We start from the raw sequence: 21,085 nt of genomic DNA, 5'->3' as shown, positions 1-21,085 counted from the left end.
GATTGTTCACTCAATCGTCTTTCTCCGTATCCCTCATTTTTCTTTTAATTTTTCTTTTCTCTACACTTGGCAATTTTGAAGTCCTCTTCATTGAGGTAAAAGAACTGTCAATACAATTGCTTGATAATTGGCTTGAATTTAATCTTTAAGGATTTTTCAATCCTTGCTGGCACGCTCGCATTTATGGTATTTTCCTTCGTAGGAAAAATAAGCCAACAAATAGTATGGACTAAGATTTTCTTTAGGGAAGGGAGTTCTCTCCAGTCCATATCAGATTCAATGCTACTGTTGGGCCACTGTGGCCCACCACAGAGTCCACATCGAATGATTAGAATCATTCAATGTGTAGGACTCGTCAAGTATTTCATTCTTTGTCAAAAAATCATGCTAATTGGATATCACATTTGTGTCAATAGTAAGTATGATTTTAAAAATAAATTATTGTAATCTAATTAAATGGCTAGTTATTTTCAATCAACATATTTTTTTACAAGAATACAGTATTTGACGAGTCATAAACATTGAATGATTTGAATCATCGATGTGGTGGTACACCTACAAAAGCGCAACATCACCTTCCAATTTCCAACTGAAAAAAAGTCTTGTTTTTTTTTTTTTTTTTTTTTTTGGATTTACCTATCAATATATAACTTGTGTGAATATTCATGAATGTTAACTATGTGGTGAGTGTGTAAGTGGGTGTAACTTTAGGGCATAGTTATTTTAGTGCAAGGAAACGAACGAGTATTGTTTGAGGACTCGCCTAAAGTATACTTTTTTTATGGCTACTAAATATTTAGTCATCCAAAGATTTGTTTTCATTTTATTTATTTCTAGCTACTAACTATTTAGTGGCTAAAAATATTTACTTTCTTTTTAGCTACCAATTGTTTAGTCGTCAAAAACATTATTTTATGGTTTTTTTTTTTTAATAATTTGTCCACAACATGTATTCCGTGCAACTTTTACCATATATATAAACAAAACAATACATATATTATCAACCATTACACAATCTACATCCATTTCACTTACAAGCATCCAGAAAGGAATAATTTTTAATGTCAAATTCCATACAAACCAAGTATTTCCAACCTAAAATAATAATTCGATACAAAACAGAAAATCATATGAAAACCATGTCCTCCGTACATAAAAAATATATTCACTACCATACTAGATGGCCATTTTGCATGGTACAAATTACCATGGTAATCGGTCCATAGACCTTCAAAAATTTCAATTAAATAGACAGTTGTAGGACTAAGTTATTTAAGCTTAAAGAGGCCAGTAAATTTCATTTTCTGTAGAAAGATTTAGAATTCGAAAGATGTGATTTTGTCGGAGACCAATCATCTTACCATTGCACCACATGAGGCCAAAACTATTGAGGCCACTCAACTTTCCTGAGAAGATTGAGAAAACATATCAGCATAAGATATGCAATACCTCACATATCAATGAGAAATGGAAAGATGTTTTAAAAATAAATAAATAAATGTACCAATGCGAGCTACAGAAGCAAGATATATTGTTGTGCAAATATTCGATATAAAAACAATAGCATAGTTGTAGGAGTCAAATGACATGTCTCTGAGCTCCTACTACCAGTGCACCAAGTATAATTATTACCACACTGATGAGACGCTAGGAAGTTTCAAACGAGAAAGATGTCAGAAATATGAAATTTTATGGTAATCTGTTCAAATCCCAACTTACCTGGGATTAAAAAACATTGCACAATCAACTATTTTTTAAGCATTATATTTCGAGAAAGGAATGACTTATATTGATCAAGAAGCACCATTAAATTAAGCTATTGTGGTCTCTAATCAGTACAACCTGTGATATTAACCATCACTGTACAATGAAAGCAACATGGTAGTTTTATATGATAACCATTTTATTCCTGTTATGTATACAATATATTTTCAACAATTCAATAAAAGCATTTTTAGAATTTGCATCATTATTCAATTTCAATCCACTTAATCTTGTACCTTTTTGTTGGAATTGGCTCTATATAAATGGAATCACAAAATCTAGAAGTTAGATATAAAACAAAAAACCTGAGGAAAAAAAAAACAGAAGCACCAAAAAGCTATCACTATTGGCTAATTCGCAATCAGTGAACCATAAGCACAGACATAATTTAGGAAGTTGGGATATGTATAGAATTGATTGTTAAAGACAAAGAATTAAAGAGTTATTAAATTCTCAAATTCAACGATAAAATGATATATATAGACTAATGCAAAGTCATTTGGCACAAAATTTCAAGGCCTAGATAACCAAATAGCATGCCATCAAAAAGATGCAAAAACTTTGAGAAAGATGCAATTTCCATGTAAGAAGAACAAGAAAAATAAATTTAAAAAATTGCATGCCATAAAAAACTTTTGGTTGATAGTGGTATAGTAAGGTGGCAATGTGTGTGGGGCTTTGTGTGTGCATGTGCGTGTCTCAAAATAAGAAATAGAAGGCTTCTCCATGCCTAATGATGCTTTTAGTAGGCTGCTATTATTGTTAGAGAGAAAAACATTCCAAGTGAGAAAACAAAAAACCCACCACCACATGTACACTTAAACCATTAGACACCATAATTGAAAGCTTGCTGGAATTTGGATATTTATAACCGTCTATATTCGGTTGGCAATAGTAATTGTATGTATATAACTCTTGTTGCCGCAATTGTGAATGCTAAAATGTTTGGTGATTCCATTTGTTTTAGTTTTCATATTAAGTTCACTACTAGTAATTGAATTTTTTGACACGATAACTCTATCTTTTTCAACTCCTTATTGTTTTTGTTGTTATTTGTGCAAATTTGGTGATAGGATGAGCATATCTTCAATAGCATTATAAAAATATATTCACAATTAAGGCATCTTAGGGCCTGCTCTTAAGGACATGCGATGAACAAGTAGAAAGAGATTACGAATTTTAAGATCTTGACAATCTGTAATTGACAATATGTAATTTTAGTAAATCATATGTAAGATCTTGACAATCTATAATTGGCAATATGTCATTTTAGTAAATCATATGTAAACATCACTTGGCATCTCATAATCGCAAAGAATAAGCAACAATGCATATTAACAAAATAAGTTATCTCTCGTGGGTCTATACCAATAAAAACTCAAAGTTTAATCCTTTTTTTATATGATTTTTCTGTTCAGGGCTTTCTCTCAATTATTATAACAATCTGTTCATTTTGTTTTCTTGTGGGTAAACTATATTTAAGCACTTTTGAATTATCATTTATTATGACTTCCATATTTCCTTGTTCTTTCTAATTCAATATAATCTGGGTTTGGTAGGTTTATTTGTATATAGACATATATATACATAATCTCATAATTTCCAAATTTTAATTCTACAACAAGTGCTTTAGTTTTCTTCAATCTGTTTTTGGTTCTATATTGTTCTTCGGTGTTTCTTTTTGGGAAGTTGTTAGTGAATTTAATGTTTTTTGGTGGTTTCTGCTAGCTTCCAAGAAACAAAGAAAATAACTTTCTTATCTGTCCGAATCCAATTTTGGTTTCAAAATTCAAAACCCATATTGAAAAAAGTATCTTTTGCTTTAAATAACCTTTAACCTTGAAACCCTTTCGAGTTCTAGATATCTGAAGTTGTGAATTCATCAGAATGTTCTGGTACTTTGACCATCAAATAATAGGCAGAATTTAAGTTATTGAGACCCATTAATTTGTTGGTTTATAAATTGGGTTCGGCTTAATCAGACAGTTAGTCAGGCATTTTGTCAAGCATATAGTGTACATAATTTGTCTATTGCACTAATCCATATCCCAATATAAGACAAACAAGAAGCCAGAAGATTACACATCAAAAACATACAGAGGTGGTTACAAAGTACCTGTATCTTTATTTCGGCAGCACGACGACGATGGTGATGAAGCGGGGAGTTGGTGTAGGCTTTGTACCTCCGATGATTTCCTCTCTTAATAGGCCACAGTGAGAGCAGTGGCTGATGATTTCGTTCCAATAGGACACACCGAATAGGAAATTTCTAGGATCAACCATCAATCTTCAAACGGTGCGAACAAGATAGCCACCTGGTTCAACTGATATCCTCTTTGCACAAGAAGGGTGAAATGGACAATAACATAGCGTTATATTCAATTGATGTGTATGCTTTTGTTCTTTTATATAATAGTTATAGATAGGTTACAAAAATGGCAGCATAATGTCTATTAGAACCCTCTGGTTTGAAATCGGATCTGAGGAATAAGGAATTAGGAGTTACCAAAAGAAATCCTGATTGAGAATGAAATCTTTGTTGTCATTTGCATTGGAATCAATGTCGATATTGAGGGAGTAGATTACTAAAACAATAAATTCAACTCAATAAATCATATAAAACCCTAGAGCAAGAGTGAGAAATGGGGAAATAGAAGAAGAAGAAGAAGAGAGAGAGAGAGAGAGAGGGACAAAGAGAATGAACCTGTTTGTATTGCGGCGGTGGTAGTGGCGATGTGCAACACATAGTGAGCAACAGTGGTGAGGTTAGGTGAGGTTTGGTGGCGACTAATTCTGTGTGTGCGTGTGTGTGTCAATGAGTGAGTGAGAGTGAGAGTGAGAGTGAGAGTGAGAGAGAGAGAGAGAGAGAGAAAAGAATGATCTCAAATTTGGATGCCAATCTCAATTTTTTTCCACTGAAAATTTTGTAGACGATTTGGCGACTAAAATAATTTTTGTTTTGTCGGAAAATGTTAATTTATATTGATTAAATTATTTAGCAGCTAAAACCTTAACTAACGGTGACTAGATATTTTTTAGTCGCCAAAAGTAGTAATTTGGCGACTAATTTTTTGGTAGTCAAAGACTAATAGTAAAATTATGGCTATTATTTGGCGACTAAATATTTTTTAGTTGGCAAAAATTAGTCTACCCAGACTAAAGCAATTTTTAGTAGTCTAAAAACTAGACTACGCCGACTAATATTTTTTTTAGTCACCTATTATGACATATTTAGCAATTATATTTTTTAGTTGCCAATAGATAACGTACCTTGACTAAAAAGATTTAGTAGCTAAACCCTAACCAACGTCGACCAAAATAATTTTTAGTCACCAAAAATTGCACATTTGGCAACTAAAAGTCTTTTAGTCACCAAAGTTGGTCACCAAAAGTGTAAATTGTTATAGTGATTCTTTCCTTATGCTTGATCATGAACTGAGTGTGGGCTAAAAAACGTGAACATCCTTTCTCTCTAAACCTTGAAAAATTATGTCTTTAGAGAGCTACAATGACACACATATATATAGGCTACAGCAAGAACCATTAGGATTAGATTAGGATTAGGATTAGGACTCCTTATGGAATTAGGAAAACTTAATTCAACCTGAATTATAATTCCTAATTTTATAAATTATAATTCATACCACTAAAGAATTATAATTGCACTTCATCTTAATCTCCAAATTATATTTCAAGCTCCACATTATTAAATACTTATTTATTTCTCCACGTTAAGATTACTAATACCCGTCAATTAAATAAATTACTAACAATTAATTTAATTGACTTCTTAATATTTCCTACAGACCTTCTACTTAACTTATTTGATAAGTTGGATACAAAATCCACCTGCAGGGTTTAACATAATCAAAACTTATATGCTTCTTCAAAGGTGTATTATCAATTCCTAAACCGGGACGTGGATTCTGTCAATAATCAATCCACCATACACATAGAGTGATCACCCAACTCACTGAGCTTATTGACCTATAAAGAATCTCACTCTTTTATGAATCAAATTAACCAACACTAAATGCACGTGATTATTAATTATTTTCAGATTAAGAGCATCATGGCACGGCCTTGGTTATTTCCAAGCTATCCGTGCAACACTTGAACAATCGCAAGTCTTATTTGATGATGCTAAATTATCCTAATTCATAAGTTTGCAAGAAAGAGAAGTAAGAAGACAAAGAAAGTTTGAGAGAATGCCTTTGTATTCACCTTAAAAGAACAACTCTTGGATGGAGTTTGCGAACAAATGAGCTCCTCTCCTATTTATAGGCATCTTAGGTCTTCTCTAGAATATTCCAAAACATACAAGTAAGGAGCTATGGAGAAGCTTATCATAAAAGTTTTCCTTATCCTACAAGAGGGTTTTAGTATCCTCTCTAAAAATATCTATACAAATATATACCTCATTGTAGAAGTATGTACAAGGGTCCTTTACCACCTCCATTTCAATAGGAGGTTCTAGAAGCTTCTATTGTTTCCATTCCTCCAATCTTCACTTAAATGCTTTGGAACCTATTCTAGATCCTTCCATGTACATTATAAAATTATGTACCATATTTTCACATTTTTTCAAGTCTTCCAGGAGCTTTCGGAATATTCCATTAGCCTCCCTTCCTTGAGACTTTCTCTTGGTAGACAATTTTGTCTAGATAATCTAGAGGGACATGACAATAAGCACTCATCATAACTATGGGATGTAAATTGCCTTATCTAATCAATACATGAACAATTATCCCAAGACGGACCTGCTCAATACACACAAAGTGTACTAGCACAATGAGTTGAAACTTCACTAATTCCAATGCTACAATCATATTGATGGCGTGTCCAAATCCATCTTAGATTGTGAACCACCTATATGCTACAAGAACTAGTCATTTGATCTTTCATGTGTAAGCCATACTCTACAAACTAGATCACATACTTCATAGAATAAAAGACACACGGAGAACATTAGACAAATAATATAATGCAAATATTACTCATAATGATTCTCATTAAAATTGGAATAGTTGATATTATTAAAACCAAATACTAAATTCCATTACACAAAACATGGCTTTTAGTATTTTTTTTTTCCCTAAAAATCTCCCACTTAGAGTCAAAGCCATGCTGCCATGAATCTCACTCCAATTCCCTCTACAAGACTATCAAAAGTCTTGGCCAGTAAGCCCTTCGTAAAAGGATCTGCCAAGTTGTTTTCTGATGCAATCTTGATCCCACTACATCTCACTGCTGGAAAACAGGCTTTTAGTGGCGTTTAAAAAACGCCTCTATATCTATCAAAAACGCCGCTAATTCCTTTTGTGGCGTTTAGTACCAAACGTCGAAGCTGCGGCCGTTGCTGTAGCTTTGCGACGTTTTAAAAACGTCGTGATATTAGTATAGGAGGCGTTTTAAAAAACACCGCCAAATGTCCCACTATACACCCACTGACGTCACCAACGATATTTAGCGACTTTTTTGAAACGCCGTCGTATCTGTTTTAAAAATATGACTGTTACTTTGAGGGTTTAGGAGGCATTTGTAGAAACGCCGTCATATCTCTCTCTTTTTTTTTTTTTTTGAAATTGTGCTAATTTTATTTGATTAAATTAAAAAGAATACCTATAATAAAACTAACATATAAAATATTAACTCCCATTCAAATACCTATAATAAAACTAACATAAAATAATAACTCCCATTCAAATAACAAATGAAGCATTAATTCAGTTTCGCTTTCAATTAATATCCAATCACCATTACCCACAAAATAACGTATCCAAAATCCAAAAATCATGTTTCAACATTAACCACAAACTAACATATATCCAAAAATCATGTTTCAACATTAACTACAAACTAACATATGTCATTAACCACAAACTAACATATATCTAAAAATCATGTTTCAACATTAACCACAAACTAACATATATCCAAAAATCATGTTTTAGCATAGAAGCTGTAGTCATCACTGGTTTACATGCTTGCATCAGAACATAAACTGTAGTCAGATTCACCAAAATAAACACAATTGAAGAATTTGTACCCAATACTTATAAACAATACTTAAAACTTGAAGAAACACTAACAAGAAGATTTTATCACATACCAAGAAGCACTATAAAAAATCAATGCAATTTTGCAAAAATAAGCCTAGCCATGTGTTCCGTTAACTCATTCATTTGAGTCTGCAAGTTTGAATTCAATAATTAGCCTCCAATATAAATATAAATCATATTAAAAGTCCATAGATAAAGTAGTATCACATACCATAACATCATTAACTGAATCACTATTTGACGTCCCATCTTTTATATATGCGGCCATCCGCACCTGTGATCGACTAGCCAGAACCCCATTGTTCTTTTTTGTCTCCTGTAAATGAAAGACAACCAAAATCTTAAGATAAATAAGAAAATTAAACAATTAAGCAATTAAATATTTGAACAAGTTAAGAGCTTTTAAATCATGGCAGTGAACGGTCAACTCTGAAATGCAGTGAAGATGGGAAATGCAGTGAGCTAGCAGGGTGTTGGTAACTGTGAAGATGGGAAATGCAGTGAACGGTCAACTCTGAAATACAATCAATTAAGTTCCCAAGTTAAGAAAACAAATAGAGGGATGAATTTCCCTGTAAATAAGGAGCTTTGTGCTGCTAAGAACAATAACAATTTCCAAGAATCACATATTGTTTCCTCCAAAACTCTGAAGAGAGGATTGCCCGATTATTATTCTCAAGTTGATGCACCTGCAAGAACTTCCCAGAAGTTTATAGTAATTGCGAAAAAGGGTAGGTGTCATCGTTTGCTTGCTGCAAATCCATCCCCTTTACCTGAAAAGATAGATGCTGTTTTGTCCCATCGAGAAATATAGGGTGAAAAAAACTTTTATACTTCTTTTAACAGCAGAACAACTCACTTTACTGAAGTCGACGTGGAGAGGGAGAAACCAGGCGGAGCTGTTGGGTGTTCGCATGCAATTAGCTTAGAACCTAATGATGCAGACAATATTACATGCTCTGTGGCTAGATGTAGCATTACTAGCAATGATTCCTTTAAGTTGCATTGTAATTTTTCTAGAGGTCTTGTTGAAGACACTGAAGGAAATTGTAGTGATGCTGAGTCTGTTTGTCATAGGGGCTTTAAGGAAGGGAATTGTTTCCTTTCCAGTCAGGTGGAATTGGTGGAAGAAATTCATAGGTTAGAGTTACATGCCTACTGTTGCATTATTGAGGCATTGCATGCATTGGGACCCTTAAGTTGGGAACAAGAAACATTGCTGACAAATCTTTGCCTTTCGCTCCATATATCAAATGATGGACATTTGATGGAGCTAAGGAACCTAGTTTCCACTGCTACCAGCATGCCTCTTAGTTGACAAGGAAAAAAGAAATCCCTTCCCCCTCACTTTATTCTCTCCCTCACAAATTTATTTGAAAAAACAAGTTGTGAAACAAGTTGCTATTTATTTGAAAATAGCACAGATGCATATACAGTAATAAAAAACAAGTTGTGAAAGAAGTTAGCAGAGCTTTTAAATCATGGCATTGCTATGGAATAGTTTTGATTAATTTTTGCCCTTAAAACTAAAAAGAAGCCATTCCACTAAACTAGAAACCCGAGTTGGCAAATGTAAATTTATTTATGGGTCATAATTACTTGATCTACAAACATTATCAGAAGAATTCTAACAAGAACATACTTCTTCACAGAATAAAAATCCAACGTACATGTATTTCAAGATAAGGGAGATAGACTTTCATTATGCATGCTGAAAATTAATGCATAGATTGTATCAAACCTTACAGGAATGAAGTTAAATAATTAAAAATTCTTTATAGAAATATTTGACTAATAATTAGTAGAAAGAAAAGATCTTAGAATCCACAAGAATACCACGAATCAATTAATATTCATTTTATTTCCCATCATTTTCTAATATCACTTTTTGAGGATGTAAAACACACATGCCTAGACATACTGGCTGTCTTAAACCTCCTAGACCCTTCCACATCTTCTCAGTTGAATTTAGACATTCCAGATTCATAGTGAATTGACTTATAAGGAGAATAATCCAACTATGCATCAAACCAAGTATTTCATTAGCTTACCAGTTTGTAAGTCCAAAATTACCTAATAAATGTTGTGTGGTGACACCAGATTCCTGAAATCTACACCACGTCACTAACATGTCATCATCAATGTGAAGTAAGCATCTACAAGAATCATCTCAAGTATTTCATATTTACCTAGACTAATCATGACAGGTAATAAAACACTGAGTTTATGAGTGTCATGTTCAACATAATCTATACTACTTATGTACCCTTAATAAGAGGAATTTTGCACATAATATCACAAAGAAAATACAAAGAATTTCAATGACGAGTACGGAATTAAATGTTTACTTCACAAAATTAAAACAAACTCAAATGAAGCCAAGATCATCAAAGACATACCTAACTGGACTGAGATGGTGAACACTTGATCAAAACTTGGATTCCACTCTTCCACATGTAGTTTCTCTGCCAAATTTAGGGACTCGTAGAATTTGAAGAAAGACATGTAATTTGGAGGCTTTGCATGTGCTACAACCAATGTAACAATTCTTGGATGAACTAACTTGCTTCATTATCACATCATTTAACCAAATTGTCAAAAAACAATTAACCAGTAAATACCAAAACAGCAAATAAACCTACTGCTCTAATCAAAATCGAGCAAAAAAAATTCTTCATGAAATAAATAAAAAGTCAAAAGCTTATACGTACCAGCTGTTAATACTTCTATACTCCAAAAACAAACAAGCCATAACAACCTAACCTACCAAATATAACTTTAAATGCATTACCCAGACAATAACATAACTGCCAAAGCATGCTTTCTTCAAAAACAAATGGACTTCAAGCCAAAACACTTTTATATGAAAAAACTAACCTACTTCAGATTGCACACATATTCACATAACATAAACTTATGAAATTGTCTTCATAATTTAGAGGAATTTATGGACATGCTACGGATTAGAAGACCAATGGAACAAAAATGCGAAAACATATCATCCATTTTAAAGAAAGCCCACATACTCCATTAACATGAATCATAGCTAAGCTAATCACTATGTCAATAAGTAGGTAGGATACGTGCATTGCTTCAAAGACATGTTTGCTGGAATCAAAATCATTACTAAACAGAGGCACCAAGGGGTTTAACTCCTGGGAATTCAAAGTTTAATTCAACTTCTGCGTGTATATGTGAGTGTGATTATTATAATTAAGTACATTTTTACTGTGTTTCGACAAGTACAATCCATTTTCGCATGGGAATTCTAAGTATAGTTTCGTATCTGTTTCTCACAGGGCAACACTTGGCATCAAAATTTAGACTTACTATCCGCCAAGTAGTCCAAAATTTAAGAAAAATTGAGAAAGTCACAGTCTAACCATCAATAGGAGAAAGTGCATCCAAAAAACACCCAGAAAAACATTATGATTTATTAAAACTGCATAATCAGTCAATCAATGAACAAAAAATAAAAAATCTAGAAGACAAAAACTTCACTCTACGAAGTTCATAGAACATCTAGAAGACAATATATTGGAATACCTCCACATACAAACCTAAAGACAAAGGATTTAACTAACACCTAAACAACCATCTTCTCCTAGAACTTGAAGTTTGACCACAAGTTCAACTTGAAGTTTACCTTTTCAACTTATTTCATATTAAATATCCGTATTTACCTTTATCTCCCTCAATATGTTATCTTTATTTTGTTGTGGGACATAATGCCAAGTCGTAAAAGTGAGTGGTACAGGACTCCCATCTCATGGCAAAAAGGCCAAATGTGAAGCAAGGGGTGTGTATCCTTCAACTACTTGATTCAACTCATTTGAAACAAGTTTTAAAACACCATCCTCCTTTTTCTTTCTTTCTTTATTTATTTTTTTTTTTGAAATTGTGCTAATTTTATATGATTGAACTAAAAAAATGCCTGTAATAAAACTGAATAACACTAATATGAAATAATAACTCTCATTCAAATAGCAAATGCAAAATTAATTCACTTTCCCATTCAATTTAATATCCAATCACCATTACCCAGAAAATAACATATCCGCAAATCATATTTTAACATTACCCACAAAATACGTCAGACATGTTTCCATTGTCTGCTTCCCAATGTCGTAAAGGGTTGTGACGCTTTGCAACAGTAACGTAGCTCATCGGAAGAGCATGATACAAAGCCTGCAATTTGATCACCCAAAAGAAACCTGGATGATAACATCCGATAAACATACTTCCTATATCTCATTCTTTATGCCACTGCTATTATTTTTTGATACTGAAGTTAAATGCAAAATTGGAGAAAATAAACTATAAGATTAGTAGGTTCACTTATAAGCAGGTATCTCTAAATTCTTGGACATAGTTTCTCTACATAGTGCAAATGGTTAAGAACCATGAGGGGACTTAAGAGGCCCAAGAAGCTCTAAGATTCCCAGCAAATAAGAACTTAAAACATAAATAAAAACCAAAAAATAAGATTCCCATCCATTTCTTCCTTTATAGGATTGAAATCATAGTCAAATTACTACAATTGTGGTTTTGTTACCCAAAAAAATTAATAAAAAAAACTTGAGACTACAATAACACAAAGACACAAAATTCAAACTGAATGAAAAGAAATGAACTACCTTTTGCTTGTTAATGGTGTAACTATTTGTTCCATCCTTAGATAGAATACCTTCCTTAACCACCTTGTCCATAATTTCTGAAAACCAATTAAAAATGAAATTTTAAATTTATTCTATAGCTTAAAATGTGCAACCGTGCAGGATTGGATCCCTACTTTTACAAGTTTCAACATGTGTCAAATCGTCATTTACCTTCAATCAAAGCCTGCAACCATAATTACCTATTGGTGCAATTATGTATTGGTCATCTTCCAAAAGGCCAACCTGAAATGAGTTGCAAATTTTTGACAATTGGTTTATTAAGCATTTTTGTTGTATGGTAAATGAAGTTTATAACATGTATTTTAGCTCATTGAGAACCAAAAACAAATGTAATGTTAACACAATCACCTCACTGTCAGATTCAGAACACTCCCTTTGTACAAAATCAGCCCCCAAGCTCACATCATCATCTTGAATGTCATCATTTTCATCCTCACAAGGATTGAGCACACTCTTAACCTGCACAAATTCCCAGTTGCAAACATTAGCTTAAAATTTTCAAACAAGGGACCAAGTGTTCCTGCAATATTCTATCCTTACCTTGAGAGCTAATACTAAATGCTTGTTGTTGACATTCCCAACCTCCATTTCCAGAGGATTTTTTATCCATGGATTATGAGCTTCTTGTTCTGAGCAGCTTCTGAAGAATGGAGGCTCGTAATCCACAGGCTGCAAGATCAATGTGTGAGTGACTATATTTTTCTGTGGTCAACTAATAGAGAGAGGAGAAGGATTTTTAGATGCATTATTGGGATAATGACAAGCCAAAACACCCAACATCTGTAAGATTCAAATGTCCCTATCTTTACCAGAATTTCTCATTCCAACAAAACTGTAGTTTAAAAAGAACACAATTCTAATAGCATAGAGATAATTTATAATTACATAATATCATTGGACAACTGATAGAACAAACCACAAAAGATGCTAATTTATGGAGTTCATATGCAGATACTAGTGCTTATGAGTTGTATTAATTATTTCCTCAGCCTTTTCATGGGAACAGTATCAAATTTTGGATTTTCTATACCTTTAATCAAGGATATCCAATGATCTGAAAGATGAAGTACACAAAAATCTAATTAACTGAAATGCATACCATGACATCATCATAGTAGAGGAGTTTCATCATAATAGTGCGCTGAAACAGAAATCAAATAAAAATCTGACAGTCAAAAGCAAAGCTTTTAAATTGTATCAAAATTCGAACTGTTGGGTTAATTATATCAAAATTTTATTAATTATTGGTGAATATCGACTTATTGCCTACATGAATGAACATGTATATTTTAATTATTTTAACTATGAAAATGTAAGAACAATACTTTCACACTCAAAAACCACCTTTAAAATAGGGCATTAGTATAATTTTTATAGATGAGAAAGGGTCAATACATATAGGTTGATAAATGAGGGATATGACAGGATCGTTTCAAATCAAATATCGAAACCATTCATAGAATTTCACAAGATTGATTTCACCTTGAGAGAGAGAGAGAGAGAGAGTTGAGCTCACCGATCGGAATCGCTGAGATGAACTTCGATTTCAATTTCGAGAGAGAACTTTGAAATCTCTGATGAATCACTGATCTAAATCACTAAGACTGATCTGAATCTCTGCAATAATCAGGGTTTAGACAGCACACACAGAGAGAGAGAGAGAGAGAGAGAGAGAGAGAGAGAGACAGTGGAGCTCACCGATTTGAATCGCTGAGATGAACTTCGATTTCAATTTCGATTTCGAGATATGAATCACCAAGACCGATCTGAATCACTGAGATCTGAATCAAACTCGAAGTGATATGAACTCAGATCTAAATTGCAATATGAAATTAAAGTGATATGAACTTAGATATGAACTCAAAATTTTAAAATTTTGAGATCTGAATCACTGAGACCAATCTGAATTGATTTTGAGAGAGAACTTCGAAACGGCTTTGATGAATCACCGATGTGAGATCTTCGAAATGGCTCTGACTTCGATTTTGAAAGATCTTAGATAGCACACAGAGAGAGAGAGGAGAGAGAGAGAGCTTGAGATTTTCGTTTTCGCTTATCAGATTCAAAATAAAGGTGAAAAAGAGAAAGAGAAGGAGCAAGTGGGACATAACCTATTTCAAGACGTTTATAAACGTCTTTTATTCATGAAACGACGCCGTTTTAATTAAAGAAAATTGCGACGTTTATGAAATGTCCTTAAATGCTAGGAACATTAACGTTTTAAAAAACGCCGTTAAAAGTACGCCTCCAAAATAGATATTTCCTGTAGTGTCTCCTCACTGAACAATTTCTCATATACGATGATGCTTACGCTCAATGTGCTTTTCCTTCTTGTGGGCTCTAGGTTCCTTCAAATTAGCAACCGCAACACTATTATCACAATAAAGTGTAATTACTGATTTTATTAAAGGTACCACATCTACATCCGCTAGGAAGTTTCTAAGCCAAATGGCCTCTTTAGTTGCTTCAAAAGCTGCCACATATTGGGCCCCATAGTGGAATCAGTAATACATGACTGGTTGACACTCTTTCAACTTATGGCTCCACCTCCCAAGGTAAACACAAATCCTGAGGTAGACTGATATATATTAACCGTATAATCCCTAGTCTAGGTACTTGAGTATATATTTTATTGTAGTCTAGTGCTCTTGCCCTAGGTTAGACTGATATCTACTAACCATGCCAACATCAAAACATATATCAGGTCGAGTACATAACATGTCATACATGAGGCTTCCCACCATTGAGGAATAAGGAACCGCCTTTATTCCCTCTATCTCTTCAGATGTCTTGGGACACTGATCATTGGATAGAGTGATTCCATGCCTGAAAGGGCCTTTCTTGTAATCTTGCATACTAAATCTGGCAAGAATAGGATTGATATAAGTGGCTTGTGATAAACCCAACACCCTTTGCTTGTGATCTCACAAAAGCTTGATCCCAATAATGTAACCAGCCTCTTCCAAGTCCTTCATATCAAACTATCTGGATAACCAAACCTTGACTGAAGATGACACCCCAACATCGTTTCCGATGAGCAAGATATCATCCTCATATAGTACTAAAAACACCACCACATTTTGGTCACACTTCTTGTACACACAAGACTCATCTGGACTGTGATCAAAACCAAATGATTTAATAACTTGATCAAAATGAATGTTCTAAGATCTAGATGCCTGCTTAAGCTTGTAAATGGACTTTTTAAGCTTTCATAACAAATGCTTTTCACTCCTTTTTGTGAAGCCTTCTGGTTGCATCATAGATGCAATTGTCAAGATTCCCATTAAGAAATGTCATCTTGGCGTCCATTTTCCAAATTTCGTAGTCGAAATGAACTGCAATGGATAAGAGAATCCGAATAGACTTTAGCATAACTACTAGCAAAAAAGTCTCCTCATAATCAATCCCTTCTTTCTAAGTAAAACCTTTCTAATCAAGCCTAGCATTAAAGGTTTGTACCTTTCCATCTACTCCTCTCGTCTTATAGATCTACTCACATCCGGTGGGTTTTATCCCTTCGGGTAGTTTTACAAGATCCCAGACCTGATTAGAGTACATATATTCCATCTCAGACTTCATAGCCTTTTAACAAAGTTCTGCATCTTTATCTAGGAGTGCTTCACTGTAGTTATAAGGTTCAATATCTTGTTCATCAGGGATCTTATCAAAAGATTCTCCAAAGAACATATACCGATCAGGTTCATGAACAAGCCTTCCACTACGATGAGGCACAACCTGTTGTTGTGTAGTGGTGACACGCTCTACTAATTCTGATCTTTGTGCTAGTTCAATATTATTATGAGCCTCGACAGTCTTCCTACTACTACTAGGTAATGGGATGTCAATTTTTTCTTGTGGTGGTCTTTATTGTACCATTGGTATAAAAGAAGTTTTTGTTGGTCTTTCTTCTCTCAATTCTTCTAGAACAATCTTACTTCTGGGCTTGTGGTCCATTACATACTCTTTTTCTAAGAATCAGGCAATGTTGCAAATAATGACTTTCTAATCCATAGGGCTATAAAATAAACCACCTCTAGTTCCTCTAGGATATCCAACAAAAAGGCATAATTTTGTCCTTGTTTCTAACTTATCTGTGTTCCCTTTCAGCACATATGTTAGACTACCCCAAATCTAAACATGTCGTAGACTAGGTTTGTGCCAAGTCTATAGGTCTGTGGGAGTAGTTGGTACTGACTTAGATGGTACCAAGTTCAAAATGTAAGTTGTTGTTTCCAGTGCATATCCCCAGAAGGAATCTGGTAAATCTGAATAATTCATCATAGATCTCTCTATATCTAAATGAGTCTTGTTCCTTCTCTCTGCTACACCATTTTGCAGGGGCATACCGGGTGCAGACAACTGGGATGTAATCCCCTCATCTGATAAGTAGTCCCTAAAGTCTCCTAAGAGATACTCGCCACCGCGATTAGATCGTAGTGTTTTGATACAGTAACTCAAACATTTCTCCATTTCTGCCCTATACTCTTTGAATTTCTCAAAGCATTCAAACTTACAGTGCATCAAATAAATGTATCCATACCTTGAGTAGTCATCAATGAAAGTGAAGAAATACTCAAATTCGCCTCTAGCCTTGATTGTCATGGGTCCACATAAATTGTAGTAAATCAATTCCAATGGTTCTTTGGCACTATAGCCTTTGGCAGAAAAAGGCCGCTTGGTCATTTAACCTTCTAAGCAAGATCACAAATTGGAAGTACCTCCACTTCCAGTGAACCTAATAGTTCATTGTTGAACTAGTCTTGTAATCAGTCTTAGATTAATATGACTTAGGCGTAAATGCCAAAGATACGTTTGATTCAATTTTTAAGGTTCCTTTCTCTTGCATGGTAAACTATGAGTGCTATTCAATTCATTAAGTTGTAGTGTGGGAGATACAAGATTAATAATACAATGATCATCCACCAATGAACCAGGACAAATAAAATGTTTATTAAACTTAATAACCACTAGGTCATTAAAATAAACAGAATATCTATCTCTATTAGAAACCAAAACTAATTTCCTTCTAATGGAAGGTAAATAAAGACAACCTTTTAATACTAAAATCTTATCTCTACCAAAATTAAGATGTAGGTCTCCCACTACAACTGCTGCCACTTTCGCAGCATTACCCCTATGTAGGTAAATTTTCTCATCACTTAGTTGACTAATTTTTTGCAACCCCTAAAAAGTATTGCAAACATGATTAGTGGCTCCCGTATCTACACACACCAAGTATCAGTAGATAGCACCGGTAAACATGATTCAACAATAAGTGAATGAAATTTACCTTGACTGTTCACCATATTGAGAAAAACCAGACATTATTTCGTTCAATGCCCTGTCTGCTTATAGTGAAAACACTTTCCTTGGGCTTTTTCACTTCTCCCTGAGGCCTATAAACTGCCTGAAGGATTGCAACTTGCCTTTGAACCTTTTTTTGTTTCTTTTTTCCTTTTGACTTAAAAGTAAAACTTCTTTAAATAACAAGGCACTTGATGGCTTTCTAACAAGGCCCTCTACTGCTTGGAGTTCTTTAAGCAGTTCAGCCAATGAATAAGCAAACTTATTCAAGCTATAATTCAAGTGAAATTGTTGAAAATAATCTAACAGGGATTAGAGAATAATATTGTAATAACCCTCACGCTATCCTAACCATGCTCATATGCATTCATGTGATTCTGTCTTGTAAACTTGCATTTCAAGTCTTGTCCTTGTTTGTTTAAGTGTTTCAGCATGTTTTGTACCTTGCTTGGTGTGAGTTTAGCCGAAGTTTTCTTCCGTCGAGGATTACCTTGGAACCACTTTGTTTGACCTCCACCTTCACCCTGACATATTGGCCGAGATGTCATTATCTAGGCCGAGGTGTTCATCACCAAGGCCGAGGTGTGAATCATCGAGGCCGAGATGTTACCTTCGCACCTAAGTGGTCTTGTCCCGGAGAGGTATGACCTAGACCGAGGTGTGGCACATCTAGGCCAAGGTGTGGCACAACTTAGTCAAGTGTTGTCCTTCCTAGCCGAGATCATTATTCCCTACTTGCCGATGTCTTGTTCTTAGCCGAGATCATTACTCGCTAGAGTGCCCATGCCGTCTTGCTTTTTGAACACACTTTGTCATAGTTTTGTCTTGTCCCTCAGCCACCTTCTGTGTAGCACCAACCAGCCGCTGCCACGTGTCTCTGTAGAGGGTTAAGTCAGCCGGCAGACTTAGAAATATATCATTTTGTTATATGTCTTTGTTTATGAGGAGAGAAAATCTCTAGAAGAAGAAGAAGTTTAGAGTGAGGGAGTGGGTTTTCGAGCTTGATTCCTAGAGATCAAACCATCAGATTCGCGTATTGAGGTTAGATTCTTGATTTACTCTTGTCATTCTTATTGATCATCTAGCTGCATTGCATGATCGAACCCGTTTTGCATGCCATGCATCGATTTAAAGTTGGTTTTAGAAAGAGAAAATGGTGTCCATGTGTTCTTGAAAGAAAGGTCTTGTTTGATCTGAAAGTTTGCATTAAGTTTCATGTTTTTGTGTTTGTTCTCACTAGATCCTTGAATGTGGGTACCCAGGTCCATGTTTTTGAACTCATAGCATGAAATCTCAGATTTTGTAATAGCAAATCACGATCTTTGCATTCATTTTCCTCATGTTCATGTTCTTCACATTCATCATGTTCTTCAAGAAAGGGAAACCCAGATTTTTCTCGACTTCATTCCTTTGAATGTGGCCATCGAGGCCACACCTCGGCCAGGGGATGTGGAACCTCGGCTTAGACCTAATAGTTGCCCAGCATGTTTTCCCGAGATAAAGAACTGTGTTTGTTTTGATTTGACCTAGTCTTGAGGAATGTCGAGATCATCTGCATGCATATGAAACTTGTTTGAAAGTGCATCCAACAGACTTTGCCATGTGTTTGTAGGGTTTGGACTTGCCTTGACCCCGACGTTTGAAGAACTAAGTGAGTGGTATTTTTAATAAAGCTATGTTATAATGCTTTGATAAAAGCCTTGTTTTGCTTCGTTTTGGAAAGTATTTGTAAGCATAAATGGTTATTCCTAATTGGAAAATATATATATTATCTTGCTTTGATGACATTCTTGGAAAGTCCGTACGTGCTAAGGGACTATAAGCATTTGTAGCACAAAGTTTGGAAGTCCGTACGTGCTAAGGGACTATAAGCATTGGTAGCACAAAGTTTGGAAGTCCGTACGTGCTAAGGGACTATAAGCATTGGTAGCACAAAGTTTGGAAGTCCGTACGTGCTAGGGGACTCTAAGCATTAGTAGCACAAGTCCTTAGTGTTCGGGGACTATAATGCAACGACACCATTTAATTGAGATATCTCCCTTGTCTTGCCTTGTCTTGTCTTGTTTGCCACTGACGGTTTACCGAGTGGGTTTTGTTTGCCGAGATGTCATCACTTGTATTATAATGATGTTAGTAAGCATCCTTTGAAACTTGACAGATTTGCTAGATGGACTTGGTTCATCCTTTGACTTGCACTAATTATGTTATGTATTGTTTGATAAAGATCTTGAATACCAGTCATGCAAACCCCTTTATTTCTTATACCATTCACTGAGTATCCAAGCTCACCCTCTCTATATATATATATGTATGTGATGAGCAGGAAGGCAGTGACGCCTAGGTGTGACTCGCAAGCTTGTTTTGGGTTTTTGGTTATGTCGGCTTAACTTGTATACATGTCGGCAGTCTTGAAAATTATGCTTCCCGGCTTATAATGCTTGTAATTTACAAATGTCGGCTGGAGAAGCCTTTTGATCAAGATGTAAAATGTATTTTGTACTTTATTGTATTTGTATTCAAGTTGTAATATTATGTAAAGTTGTATGCCATTCCATGTAACTTACGCACTGCTCTTATGGACCACTTGTATTTTTAAATTATTGCTTCCGCACTTGTGAGCCCCATATATATATTTGTACTCTGTTTGTGTGTGAATTTTGAATTTGGCCTTCGGGAATATCAGATTACTGGCCATCACGGCACTAAACTACTAGGGCAGCTTGGGGTCGTGACAGATTGGTATCAGAGCACGCATTCCTTATAGTGCGTTATTCACACACTTTGAGTCCTAAAGAGCATAGGATGTCCCTTAGAATGATTTTAGGATTGCATCATTTTGCTTGCTACTTGACAAGGTGTGCATCATCTCGGCATAACCAATTGCTATTTGCATACATGGTTCTTGGTTCAGTTTGTTTTAAGGTTGCATTTTGCCTACTCATAGCATCATGAGGAGAGGTAGACCATCAGTTGGTCGAGATCAATCAGAGGATAGATTGGACAGACTAGAAAGACTAGTTGAAGGTCTAACCCGTGAGTTAAGGCAGATGAGACAACAGAATGCAAGTGCTACATCTACCCCGGCTGAACAGACGGATGGCCGACATGCAGCTCCACCTCTTCCAGTGCCCCAAGTGCCTCCACAGCCAGCTTTGTATGGAGAAGGGACAATGACTTTGATTAAAGAGTTCAAGAAAATGAACCCACCAAGATTCGCAGGGGGCATAGGGCTGATGAAGGCCGAGGCGTGGGTTTTGGAAATAGAAAAGCTGT

At 34.9% G+C, this 21,085-nt stretch overlaps 1 long non-coding RNA gene across 1 annotated transcript; it reads right to left on the bottom strand.

Moving 5' to 3' along the window:
- Positions 1-1,025: 1,025 nt before the first annotated feature.
- On the bottom strand, positions 1,026-4,682 carry LOC114307930 (uncharacterized). The gene is made up of 4 exons (XR_003645289.2): positions 4,469-4,682; positions 4,271-4,349; positions 3,881-4,098; positions 1,026-1,406 (listed from the first exon to the last, which is right to left on the bottom strand). It is a non-coding gene; the product is annotated as an uncharacterized LOC114307930 (long non-coding RNA).
- Between the last annotated feature and the right edge of the window lie 16,403 nt (positions 4,683-21,085).

The sequence above is a fragment of the Camellia sinensis genome, chromosome 11 (genome assembly GCF_055761805.1).
Source record: "Camellia sinensis isolate YWXY chromosome 11, ASM5576180v1, whole genome shotgun sequence".
Lineage (NCBI taxonomy): Eukaryota > Viridiplantae > Streptophyta > Magnoliopsida > Ericales > Theaceae > Camellia > Camellia sinensis.
Note: the sequence above shows the minus strand (reverse complement) of the source record. Positions and strands in the feature narration are given on the sequence as shown.